At 35.4% G+C, this 12,790-nt stretch overlaps 1 long non-coding RNA gene across 1 annotated transcript in view; it reads left to right on the forward strand.

Moving 5' to 3' along the window:
* Positions 1 to 11,197, forward strand: part of LOC149917498 (uncharacterized) — a 28,985-nt gene extending 17,788 nt beyond the window's left edge. The window contains exons 2-3 of the long non-coding RNA XR_016467488.1: positions 9,455 to 9,519; positions 10,004 to 11,197. This is a non-coding gene — a long non-coding RNA (uncharacterized LOC149917498). The remainder of the gene's footprint in view (positions 1 to 9,454; positions 9,520 to 10,003) is intronic.
* The last annotated feature ends 1,593 nt before the right edge of the window (positions 11,198 to 12,790 follow it).

A 12,790-nucleotide genomic window follows, 5' to 3' on the forward strand; every position in this document is an offset into this window, starting at 1 on the left:
CAAGGTCATTTCAGCCTTCAAGGCAGCACTGATACAAAGGATTGTGTAAATAAACCAAAGCTCCTAAACTCAGGTTTAATTTAATTCTACAAAAGAATGAACTGCAAAATCACCCGATTGCCATATTTCTCTTTATAGGCACTTCAATTATCATGTTTCTGCTACTATTCAAATGTGCTAAATGACAATTAAGAAAAAAAAATGGCTGTTTATAGTACTGCTGCCCTGTATACATTCGCCTGCATATAAAAGAGAGAAAACAATGGGCAAGCAGGTACTAAAAAGGCAATGAATTCTTTAAAATGTTTGTGAAGAGGACTTACATACATGATAACTTGATGACTATCTCTTCTATAAAGTAAATGAATTCTATGTTTACAGAAGTGAAAGGCATCCTTTGAATGGCTGACCTTGAATTTAGATACAGAAAAGGTAAGTAACTTGTGGAATTCTGAAAATCTATTTATACAGACAACTCTTCTCTAATCTTTTTTTCTAGCCTTCTCCTGCATAGAAATCATGATCCAGAGCAAGTTGTCTTATTTGGCAAGTTGCAAGCAGGAGTAAGTTTTAAACTGGGACTTGAAATTGCAAAAGAAAGTTGAGAAGTGTGTCCAAAGTTGTTATACATAGATTGTCACAGAAGTTCAGAGTGACTGAACATGAAGTTTTCTGATATAAATGATTGAATTGAGTATTTTGCTACAAGTGCATTTATTGGAGAACCTTTTAGTTGCTATCTGAAATGTACATAATCTGCTTTCAGTGAGTTTAGTTAATTTCCCTTTTTTTGGGGGGTGAGGTGTGGGGGCAGGTTCATGGGCTTCATGAATTACATGAAGAAGTTGACCTCTACAATTACTATTACAGAATGCTAGCAAAAAAATACTGGAAAAGATTTGTTTTGATATGCAGAGTTCTTCATGATGTATCCATCATTATTCTTCTCTCAGGGAGTGATGCTTCTGGCTAAGTTCAAAGAAAATGTACATCTGTTGCACTGACCTATTTCCCCCATTTTCTGTAATAAAGTTCAAGTTATGAAAACTTGTAGTTTAAAAGAAAAAAAAAATTGAATCCTGGCTTAAAGAGTAGCAACTAGTGAAACTGATACAAAACTGCGAGTACTGAAGGTTTCCTTGGAATTGCATGCCTCTTGCTTTTTGGTTGTTTTATTTTCTTTCTGGACCATGATATTATAGTTGAAATCATTCACTGTGATAGTGTTCCTGTCAGAGCTGTAACTGGTTTGCTATGCCAGGCTCATTTTGATTAAGTGTGAAACAAATCTCAATGATAGTTCTCACAATGAAGATACATCTCTCACTCAACCTTTCAGGCAAATATTATTTCAGTCTTTTCCTGAATCTTCATTGCTTACAGGTCTGTGTCATTTTGAGCCTTGCTCTGCAATGTGTCACTTTATTTTAAAGAGGTTATTCTTAGAGCTCTGCATTGCATGAAAATTTACTTCCACCTAAGCAAATGCAAGACTAATGTAACAAATATTTAATAGATTTTACTTAACTTAGTTGGAAAACATTGCCATTTGCTTAATTGGGAATGGTAACATAAAATTTATAAAAGCAATCCAAAGAGATTAAGTATAAAATCACCAGATCAAAAAGCTAACTTATAGATATATTCATAGCTGCTCTATTACACTAGAAATTAATATAAAAGTCCTAAACACAAAGAGATCCAACTTTTTATCTTGTATAAATTAACATGTATAGAAAAACTATCTTGGCCAAAATCAATTATCAAAGAAGCTATCTTTGATAAAATAGAAGGAAAATCCAAATCACATAACATTATGTGATACATTTAGGCAGTCAACATTTAACTTTGTTTTAGTACCTAAATATCATTCTACAAACAGGTTTATATTTAAAATTTATAATATCTACCATTTTCCTCAATGCTTTTCTCCTTTCATATCATCTCCATCATTCTGTATAACGAGGTATACATTTACCTTCTCTTTGACACTCTCTTAAAAGAACTTAAAATTATCTTTCCAGAATTTGATTCACAGAATTAATTCACCATTGTTGAGGGTATTCTCAGTTTGGTCAAATCAAGCATTTATAAGAAAATTTAAAACAGGAAAAGGATAAGGATTTTAAGAATTTCCAAGTACAGCTGTCATCTTACGTTGCATCAGAATTCTGAAGGTGTAATGGAGGATTCTGGTGAAACTGCAGATTAACTTTTCGTGCATTGTGCCATTTTTATATTTTGTTTTTCTTTAGTTTTTCCTATTTCTGCTCTTAGATCATTTCTATGAAATTGTTGACATGATTCCCTGAAAGCTGTTTCTATTGCTCCTTCTCAGAAATCATAGCCATTAGTCTCAGTAACTGATAGTATTTGTCACAATATGAGAATAATATTAAACATCATCCTCCACAATAAAAAATGCTCTTGATATGCACTGGAAAAAAAAAAAAAATCAGGTAAAAAAAACAAATGTTCTTAGGTTGATGAAAGGCTTTTCTTTTCCAATCTACTTAAGTTTGTCACTGAACTATTAGTGAGAATGCTTGAACAGATTGAGAGAAGAAAAACTGCTTCTCATTGAATTGAAAGGCTAATAGCATCTCAGATAGGAGAGCTAAGTGTGTAATTATTTACCACAATAATATGTACATTTACAAAAAAAATAACAATAACAATATAAAATCGTTATTTTCATGCTATGCTGAAGTCTTGGATGACTTGCAAATCCTTGCTTAGCAGAAGGTCTTTTCTAGAGGCTCATAACTTTTGGCTGCTGATGGCAGGCTGGCTGCCACCAAAACGCTGCTAGTTTTGATTAAAAGCATTTAATAATGCTGCACATTTTTGTGTTAATTAAACGGAGACGGTCAGATATCTCAGAAGGAAGACATAAGATAAACCCCCCCAAGTCACATGTCAACAGTCAAGTGTGTATGTGACATTCTGTACCAAAACCCAGTAGATTTTGGCAGTTCTCTAGAGACAATTCCAGCCAGACTCAAAAACACAATAGCAAGAGGATATTAGTTATAAACTCTAATTTGATGCAGAACTTCGGTATGTTTCCAGAAACATTCCACAAACCAGAAGCTGGGTTAGACATTTATTTATTTCACTGCCGGACAGTTGCATTTATTTCAGTAATTCTGGTAGGGTTTTTTTTGGTGTAAGAAAGAAATAAATTTGGCCAAAGCTAAGACTGTTATGTAAAGAACTGAGAAAGCAGACATTACCAGTGCTTGTCTGAAAATGAAAAGTTCCCCCCAAGTCCAAAATACTCAATGAGAGGATAATGTAGTTAGACAGCAAGGAATCTGGAATAAGGAAATCAGAATAATGTTATCCACATGACTAATTCTGTTGCGGGCCTAAGTGATGTAGTGGCATTTAACTCAGAATAAATATGATCAATTGTTCTGTGTAAAGTCTGGTTCTCCATAAATTCCCCCCTCTGTAGTGATTTGTCCCCATGAAGATGGTTGTTTATCCAATGGAACTTGTGATTACCATGAAAAATAGATTTTGATTTTACAACATTTTATATTAAATTTATATAGGGAATACCCAAGTTTACTAGTGTTACAGTGAAGCTGTTAAGATTTCTCTGTTGAAATCAAGAAAGGAAGACTAGAAATTTTCTTTATTTTCTCAAGATTATCTTTTAGAATTATCCTAGTAAAAGCTGGGGAAATCCATTGAACAAGATTTTCATCCTACTTTATGAGTGAGCAAGAAAGGATGACTCAGCTTTTGCCTTAAAATGATTCCCAGCTCTCCTGAGAAGAAGCCAAAATGATCAGGCTCTTTTGAATTGCTTGTCATATTGACTTAATTATCACTTCCTGGGCCATGCTGTAGGCTGAAAAACTGAGCTACACAGCTTTGATTCTCACCAGCTCAGCCAATTCAATGTTTTCATTGATTTTGGAACAGTGATGAATGAGCCCCCAACTAAACTGGAGTGTTCTAGTTCTCCTAGGAATATTCTTCTGCCCAGAAATATTACAGTATGTTGTGCAATGCTTTCTCCTTTCTTATGCCATCTGGGGATTCCCAAATGCTAAGTTAATTAGCAGCTGCCTACATACAGCAGGTGTAAAAACTTTCTATACCAATGTAGCAGGAAAAAAAGAAGTAAAACCAGTAATTTTATGGCTTTAAGTTTGTTTGTTCTTGCAAATATCAAATGGGGACTTCAGCTCAAGCTGTGCTTTGGAAAAACAAAACTTTCTCATATTTGTTTCTGGTATTCTGTGTTGAAGTTTTTCAGTTGCTTGGGTCAGATTACCTGACCAATTTCCAACAAAAAATGTCCCATTCAGGCTGGCCCTGTTTATATGAAGAAAAAGGGTGCTTTTTTCTCTGGCCAGGTACAAATGGTTAAACTATATTTACATGTGATAAAAAGGGGAAGCAAAAGGGAGCTCTAATGCTCGAGGTTACAAGTATCCATTCCCATTCACAATCTTGAGGAAATAACTCTAAATTAGAGCAGCTCTAGAGTTACGTTGAGGCCAACGGTAAGCTGCAAAGTAAACTACATGCACTGCATCATGGAAAAAGTTCACAGTCAGAGGTCATGAATTTCTTTTGCAACAATTGGGTATAGGCTGAGGAAAGAATATGAGTCAGAGTATTGCACATTATGGGGCAGCTGTGGCTAGGTACAGCAGTTCACGCCCTTTATCTGTAGAGTTTTTTATGACTAACTTTCATACTGAATTGCTGCAATGTCAGTAGATTTGATTTCCTCACTCTGATACTTCTGATTTTGAAGTCAAATAGCTTGCTCTCATTTCATTAGTTTTAAAAATGAGGAACTACTGCTTTTAATTTCTGGACAATAATCAGTTTCTAACCAGACCCACCATTCTATAAAAATCTGCCATGATACTTCTGGATCAAGTGTTTATGAATATGTAAAATTTAGCTGATTAGGACTCTGGCAGAGATCATGCTGACCTGTCCCTGACAAGTTTGGTCAACTGATCTTCATGTACATTTTTTTATACTTATTAAACTCATTCTGTTTTTACTTCTGATGTATTTTAATTCTCTCTTTCTCCTCCCCTCCCCCTTTTACTTTAAAGTTGGAACATCTGTTTTCATGTTCCTTGTCTTTTCAAATCATCTGTGGCATGAGTATAATGGCAAACTTGTTGCTGGCAAAAGGAAAACCTCCAAACCCCAGAATTTACACAGCTGTGGATTTAATTTATGAAAGAATGACTTTGACGTTTGTAGTTTAGGTTAACTAATGCTTTTTAAATGGTATGTGAATCTTTTATATCTGTAGCCTTACATTTCCTCTTTGGAAATAAAATATTCATTGCAATGGATTACTCTCCTCCATATTAAATTCTCTTGAGTAGCCCTTCACGTTTTCAAGTTGTACTTAAATTATACTACTTTGAAATTAGTAATGCTTTTATTTCCCAGTGGTAACAGTTTCTAGATATTCAATAACCTTAAGAGGAAATGATTGTAAGAAAATTACATAAGCACATACCCTTGATAGCTTAAAATGATTGGGATAATTAGAAAGGAAGGAAGGCTATATAAGAAACCTGAAAAGAATTGCTAATACTGATAGAGGTTTTCTACAGAAATTATTTTAATTTAATCTTATTCAGGGATTTCTTTACAGGTTATGATAATTAAGAGACTAATATATTCATAGAGAGTTTTTTGTTCATTTTTCTTCTGGTGAAGTATATACAACTGATAATAAAGGAAATAAAAGTTGACTACTACTAACTTTGTCTTCATAGCTCTCTCTTGTATGTTTTCCAATCTAGATGAACCATGAGTTGTTTCTCTTGAAATTTACATATGAACACGTTAGCAGTAACTGAATAACAGTTAAGTCTGCTGAAATCAGAAAAATTTGCCTTCAATAGGACTTCAAAAAAACTTCCAGCAGCAGTTTACACTGTATTTGTGCCTCTTTCTGTGCTAATGCTTTGATAAGTGAATCCAATTTCTGTTAAATCTACCAGAACAATGACTTGCAAGAAATAATTACAAAATATTTTAATGGGAAGTTATTCTTCATAACAGTAAATATCCATGCTTGATTATGATTAATAAACTCACCCAGCAATGGAGCAGAATCATAACATATGAACTCCGTGCTGAGTCACCTCAGATTTGATTATTATTATTATGGTGGATATTGGTATATTTATATAAAACACTGACTCAGTTGTTTTAAAAAACAAAGTGAATCATTTTTAATGAAGTTTGAGGAACTTACCCTCTATGTTTGAGTTTGTTGGTTTGATTACTGTGGTTTACTTCCTGCATGGAAGAACTTTTCTGAGAAAAGTACATATTTTTCAGATTAGGGATGGATTAGGGACCAAGATAACCAAAAATCTGTAATGAGAAATATTTTCCTACTTATGTTTTTATGAATACACAGAGAACATTGCCCTAGAATCACAGGGTGATTCAGGTCTCTTGTCCAGCCTCCTCCTCAAAGTAGGGCCAGCCCACAGATCAAATCATGTTGTTCCAGGTCTTTGCATGGTCTTTCAGCGCAGTCTCTCTTAATTGGTAAACCTTTTTTTTTTTTTCTTTCTTTTTTTTTTTTCATATGTTATATCTAGACTGAATTGCTCTCTGAATTCTGTCATCTTAAGCACATTGCACCCCAGTCTTCCACTATGCACAAGTATGAAGAGCCTGATCCCATCTTCTCAATAACTTCCTTGTAAGTCCTGCCACAGTTCTGGCAGAACTTCTGAATCTATCTTTTCTCCAGGCTGTAAAAAGACACTTCTCTCAGGACAAATGTCCTGACTCCTCATAATCTTGACCTCTGCTGATCTCATTTTGATCAACAACTTTCTTTTACTGAGGATCACAATACTGGATACAATATCTATATATGGTCTAATGATTATCTGGAGAAGGGGAAGAATCTCTTCCCTCCCCCCACTGGCTCCGCTTCTGAAAGTAAAGCCCACAAACCTGCTAGTTTATATTCAGCCATAAACCACTCCTAGCTCATGTTCATTGTATGTCCACATTCCCAGAGCTGCAAAAGATTAGTTCAACCAAGGTGCAGACTATTAGCATTTGTCCGTCTTGTAATTTAGGTTGGCTTATTCCTCCAGCCTGTCTGGGTCCCTCTGGATGGCAATCTTTCCCTACAGTATGTTAGTTGCTCTCTCCCACTTGGTGTCACCTCCAAAACTGATCAGCAATGGTTAAAGTTGGAACAAACTCTGGATATCCTCTGGCCCAATCCTGCTGTATGTGTACCTAGAGCATGATGGACCATGTCCAGTCAGCTTTTGAAGATCTTCAAGGAGGAATTTCTCTGGGTGACCTATTTCAGTGCTCCATCACTCACATAGGAAAGAAGTGCTTCCTGATATTGAGATGGAACCTCTTGCGTTCCAGTTGTCCATTGCTTCTTGTCCTGTCACTGGATACCACTGAGAAGAGACTGCTTCCACCCACTTTTAGCTCACTCTTATGGCATTTATAGACATTAATAAGATCGCTCCTGAAACTCCTCCATACTGAACAGTTCCAGTTCTCCTTCCTCTTTACTTAGGAGAGATGCTTTGATCATCTCAGAAGCCCTCTGCTGGACTTTTTCCAGTATGTCCAAGACTCTAATATACTAGAGGACCCAGAACTAGACCCAGTATTTCAGGTATGGCCTCATCAATCCTGAATAGAGGAGGAAGATAACCTCTCTCAACCTGCTGGTAATACTTTGTCTCATACAGCCAAGAATACTTTCGGCCTTCTTAGTGGCAAGAGCACTTGCCAACTCATGCTCAACTTGGTGTCTACCAGGACTTCTAGTTTCTTTTCTGCAGAGCTGCTTTCTTAGATGGGTGGATCCCAGAATGTACTAGTGCCTGGGATTTTCCCTTCTCAGCTGAAAGGCTTTGCACTTCTCCTTGATGAACTTCATGAGATTCTTGTCAGCCTACCTCTTCAGTCTGTCATCCTCTGGATGACTGCACAGCCCTCTGGAGAGTCAGTCACTCCTCCCAGTTTTGTGGTCTGATGAGTGCTGGGACAAATAGCCTTGAAGCTGCATTTATGTCTTTGAACTCAGCTGTCCACTCAGTTTTTCACTCACTTAGTTTTCACTTATTTATATTGTAGTGTCCCAACTTGGATACAAGAATATTATCTGAGTTATTGCCAAAGCCTCTCCTAAGCTGAGGTAATTGACATTCAATGTTCTTCATTCATCCAAAAATCCAGTCATACCTACTCAAAGATATACATTTTATTTCAATTCTGTGACATGCATTTAACAAAGGCCAGAGAAAAATCAATTTTATAGATTTAAATTAGAAATAAACCTGTTGAAATAGTATTGAAATGTGGGTCGGCATTTGGTATATATTGACATTTGTGACAGCTGAAACATGAGTTCAAAATATTTGTCAACTCATTGTTAATTACAAACGTTAGTAAGATATTGGTTGCATCTTTCCCTTTTAGTCTGCTTTAATTAAACACTACATGCTTAAGATGTATATTTATCTCATAAGCTCTCAGCAATCAGATGTTGGGTTTCACTAATCTCAGCTGTAATTGAATTAAGATGTGTATCACAAACTGGTGTGATTACATAGACAGTAATGGATTTATGTTAGCAGTGAATTCGATGCAAGTTTTTCCTCTACTTCATTTCATTGTTTTAGATATAATCCATAATCCTTTGTCAATATTTTTGTGTGCTACATATGAAAGACTTCCTGTGCACAAATGCATGTAAGTGTGAAGACATGTATGCAATAGTGTCACTTAAATGAACATGTCCCCACTGTGAAGCTATACTATAAACCTCACTTCAGCTCGAGTTCATCCTTACTTCACATGAAGTTACTATGCACAAAAAACCATACAAAAATATATGTGATGATTTGGGGTTGTGACCTTTAGAGTGATGTTATCAATTATTTCTTAAGTGCATTTCACTATAGCTCAGGATTGATGGATTTAGATACTTTATTAGATGATATTTTATTCAGAGATTTGTTCTTGTACTCAGGTTTTTGCATTCATCAATAAATTAAGTGATCAGGAATTCTTCTGGTGGAGACTACAGCCTCCTCCTTTTTATTCCCTCTCTTATAATTAGAAGCCTTACATTGTTTTATTTTTCTTCCTCAGAGTGCAAAATCTTGTGCTTTTTAGTTTTGTTGACAGATTTGCTGAGCTGAGGGATGTCCTTGGTGATCAAAGTAATGCTACAAGTTTTTGCACTTGAAGAATTGTTTTGTAGTTTGAAAAAGCACAGCTTATGCTGTAGACCCAGTATGAAGTGCTTAGATTATCTATTGATACTTTTGTGATACCAAATAAAAAGTAAAAATGAAGGTGATGTTTACTTCTGCAGGTTATTTTTCATTTATTGCTCTTGAAATTGAGACATTTCTCACCACTTGTGATGTTTTTTTTTTCTTTTTAGATATATTCCTCCTTCACTGTGGGAGATTATGCTGATAATAAATGTTCCCTCTCCAATTCTTGAATGTGAGTAAGACTTTTCAAGAAAAGGACTTTAAAACCAGGCCAATGTGTTGTTCAGCTTGGTCGGTATGGCCTTGCTCCTACCACGTATGGAATCTTGCTCACAAGAATGGCGCTTGAAAGACAGGATTTGAAGAAAGACTGCAGTCATAATTTTTTCTCACTTCCTCAGCAATAAGATGACATTGTTAAAAAACTCATTCAAAACATGTGCTTTTCAAAGTCTGTTGTAGTGGGTGGAATCACCCAGCTGGATTGATGTGGCAGGATATTAGAAAAGAAAATTAAAATATTTTTCTAAAGGATTGGATTGCAGTAGGAATTTAACATTAATTTTTAAGAGGTGACATAATTATTATTCTTTCTGTATTGCAGTGCTACTTGAACTCCTAACAGATGGCCAATAATTTGGCCTCCAATTTATTTTGAGATCATTGAGGATTTGTGGCAGATCTCACAGTAGTTTTTTTGTTGCGTTTTGTTTCAGGTTCACCTCTTATTTGCATAGTCAATACTAGGATATCAATAACTGCTCTGATCCACAGAACAAGAAGAAGCTAGTAAAGAAGTTCTGATGAAGTAGCTTTATTTACCTAGCATTCAAGAGAGCTAAATGCTTCAGAAGAGAGAAAGATTCACATAATATATTTGACTAGATTTCTGTGAATCAGCACAGAGAACTGATTGTTTCTCAGGATGGTCTAAAATAACCAATCTATCTGACTTGTCTCTAGTATTATCTAGACAGATTCTTTCCTGAGGCAAGAAGATGTCCAAGTGTGGTTTATAGACCAGTCTGGCTATCCAGACAGATATTTATTCTCCTGGATAATATAGAAGAAGACCTATCTTCTCTATTCAACTAAACCTCTGCACTGTTAGACTCTGTCCAAAACTCTTTATGGCTTCATCAGATGGAGATGTGAAAACACTCAGCTTTGATCAAGCAGTTCCTCCCACTAAGGCCATTGACATCAAACTAAACCTCTGAAGGAGGAGCTTCTGAAAAAAGCATGTATCTTGTTGTGCTCTGGGCTATAACAGCAGATACTGTAGGTAGATATCAATTTATATCGGTTTAGTATTTGCATTCTAATAGCATCCAAAATATGTCCAGCTGTGCAATACCTCCATGAAGTAAAGGTTGAAAGACTTATTTCCCATTTCGGGCATTGGCTTAGTACCATCAGAATTTCCCACTAAGCCCTTGTTTCAAAGAGTTATCTTCTGCTGTAACAGTAGAAAATTTACTCACTATGTATAAAAAGCCTGTATTATGTTGACAAACTGTATTATGAATTGCAATTTTTTTCAAATTATTTTTATATTCTGACAGTGTGGTTAGGCTCTATTGTTTATGCATTTTAATGAATAAAGAACTGGCAATAAAATTCTATCATTAAATTGAAGAGAAATCATCTTCCCCCACAGACTTTTAGGACTACTATTGTGAAAGTTTTTCTTTTTGTATTAAAGTAAACAGAGGAAAAGTCTACAAAAGTATGTGGCTAGACAAAAAAAAAATAAGTGATTTATTGTGTTAATTCATGCTGATTTAATTAATTTTTAATGTGCATTTTGTAGAACAATGCTCAGTGCAAAATTTGAAACTAGACACCTTCTGTTCGAGAAGGATGATAATAAATGTGATTATTTAAGTAGGCTTGTATTTAAATTAAAAGTTGACCATGAGGAAATACAGTTTCCTTCTCATATTGTCACCTATTTGAAAAATGAATTCTGTCATTGGTATAGATCACTTGTCTAGAAAAGTTAAGCAGATAATACGAAGTTGGTGTTTGGAAATTTCACCAAAATAAACTGTAGGAATATAGTTAAGCTGATTTGAAAGCCAAGCAAATACCCAGAGAAGAGCAGTGATTAAGCTTTAGTGAAGAAAAGAGCACGAAGGTGCTTGTACCTCAGCACAGCTATCACATTACTATTTGATGGGATCGAGACTGAACATGTTGCACCTCTCTGAAGAAGCAGCAAACATCACAAATTCTCTTCCTGTACACATGTTGGATGCTTTGAACTGAACCAACCTGCCCTAAAACACTGATGAGATAATAATTAGTAGAGTAATTAACCATGTTTTTAACCTTATGAAGTGTACACAGCTTCTAATTTACTTAGAGTTTATTTAAGATTTTCCAAAATTAACATTGAGAAATACCAGTGCAGGATGTTCCATTATACATACAGCAATACAATTTTTAATTATCGTAATTAGATAATTGAAGCTCATGTGTATTGAGACATTAAATTGTAGAAAGGAAGAACTAGTTATTAAGAAAAACAAAAAGTTTACACTATTTCACTTTTATTTTTAATGAAGGTAAACCAAAGCACTTTCTTATCATCTTTGAACCTCTTATTTTCTCCCGTCCTTTGTGACTTTATTATTATTTCCAAGTGAGATTTTTATAGTGGGATTCATCTTCCCCTCTTTCCTTGGATTTGTCACCCAGCAGGTCATCACTATGGGGTCTTGCTCATGTGGAACATTATCTGAAATATATATAGGGCCTTATTTTTTAAGATACTTCTTTGTACTCCTGAAATATCCATTATCTAAATAGAGGAACAGGTACTTTCTGCTGCTCCCTGTTCCTTATTCTTTTCTTCCTCCAATAGCCACAGTCACATTGCTGGTATCTCCAGTCCAGAGTAGGGCATCTGGCTTTGTACTTCCTTTTCTCTAGGCATTTTCTATCAATTCCAATATACATTTTCACTGAGGTACCACAAACTCCTCTGACTGGTTTAGAGGAACCACAGATACTATTGATGGACTTACGAAAAATGCATGACAATTTTGATTGTCTGACTGATGTTTTACTCATATATAAAACATAACTTAGAGGGCACATCTTGCCAGAATGTTAGTACTGGCTGGTTCAGTATCTAACAAGGCCTTATGCAGAGTACTAATTTTAATCATTGGCCCTATAGTCCATGAAGAGCTGAGCTTAAGCAGAGGAGTTGGGTTAATGAAGCTGGAGAAATGAGAAGCTCTGCAGAGCTCAAGAGCTGACTCAACTGCAGCAGCGGTAGATGGCTTTTGTTCCCCTTTAGTGTCTGGCAACGTTAAATATACTACTGATCCAAAGATTGCAAAATTCTATGCTTATGTCATTGACAAAGACTGAAGTGTTACAGACAGGACAAACTGGTGCAACCAGTCTCATTATGGTGTGCATGTACATATTTGTGCAAATGATCTGCATTTTTGTAACAGACATGCTGTCAAAATCAACTTACAAGCAGG

This window comes from Phasianus colchicus, chromosome 6 (genome assembly GCF_987193195.1).
Source record: "Phasianus colchicus chromosome 6, bPhaCol1.hap1.1, whole genome shotgun sequence".
Classification (NCBI taxonomy): Eukaryota; Metazoa; Chordata; class Aves; order Galliformes; family Phasianidae; genus Phasianus; species Phasianus colchicus.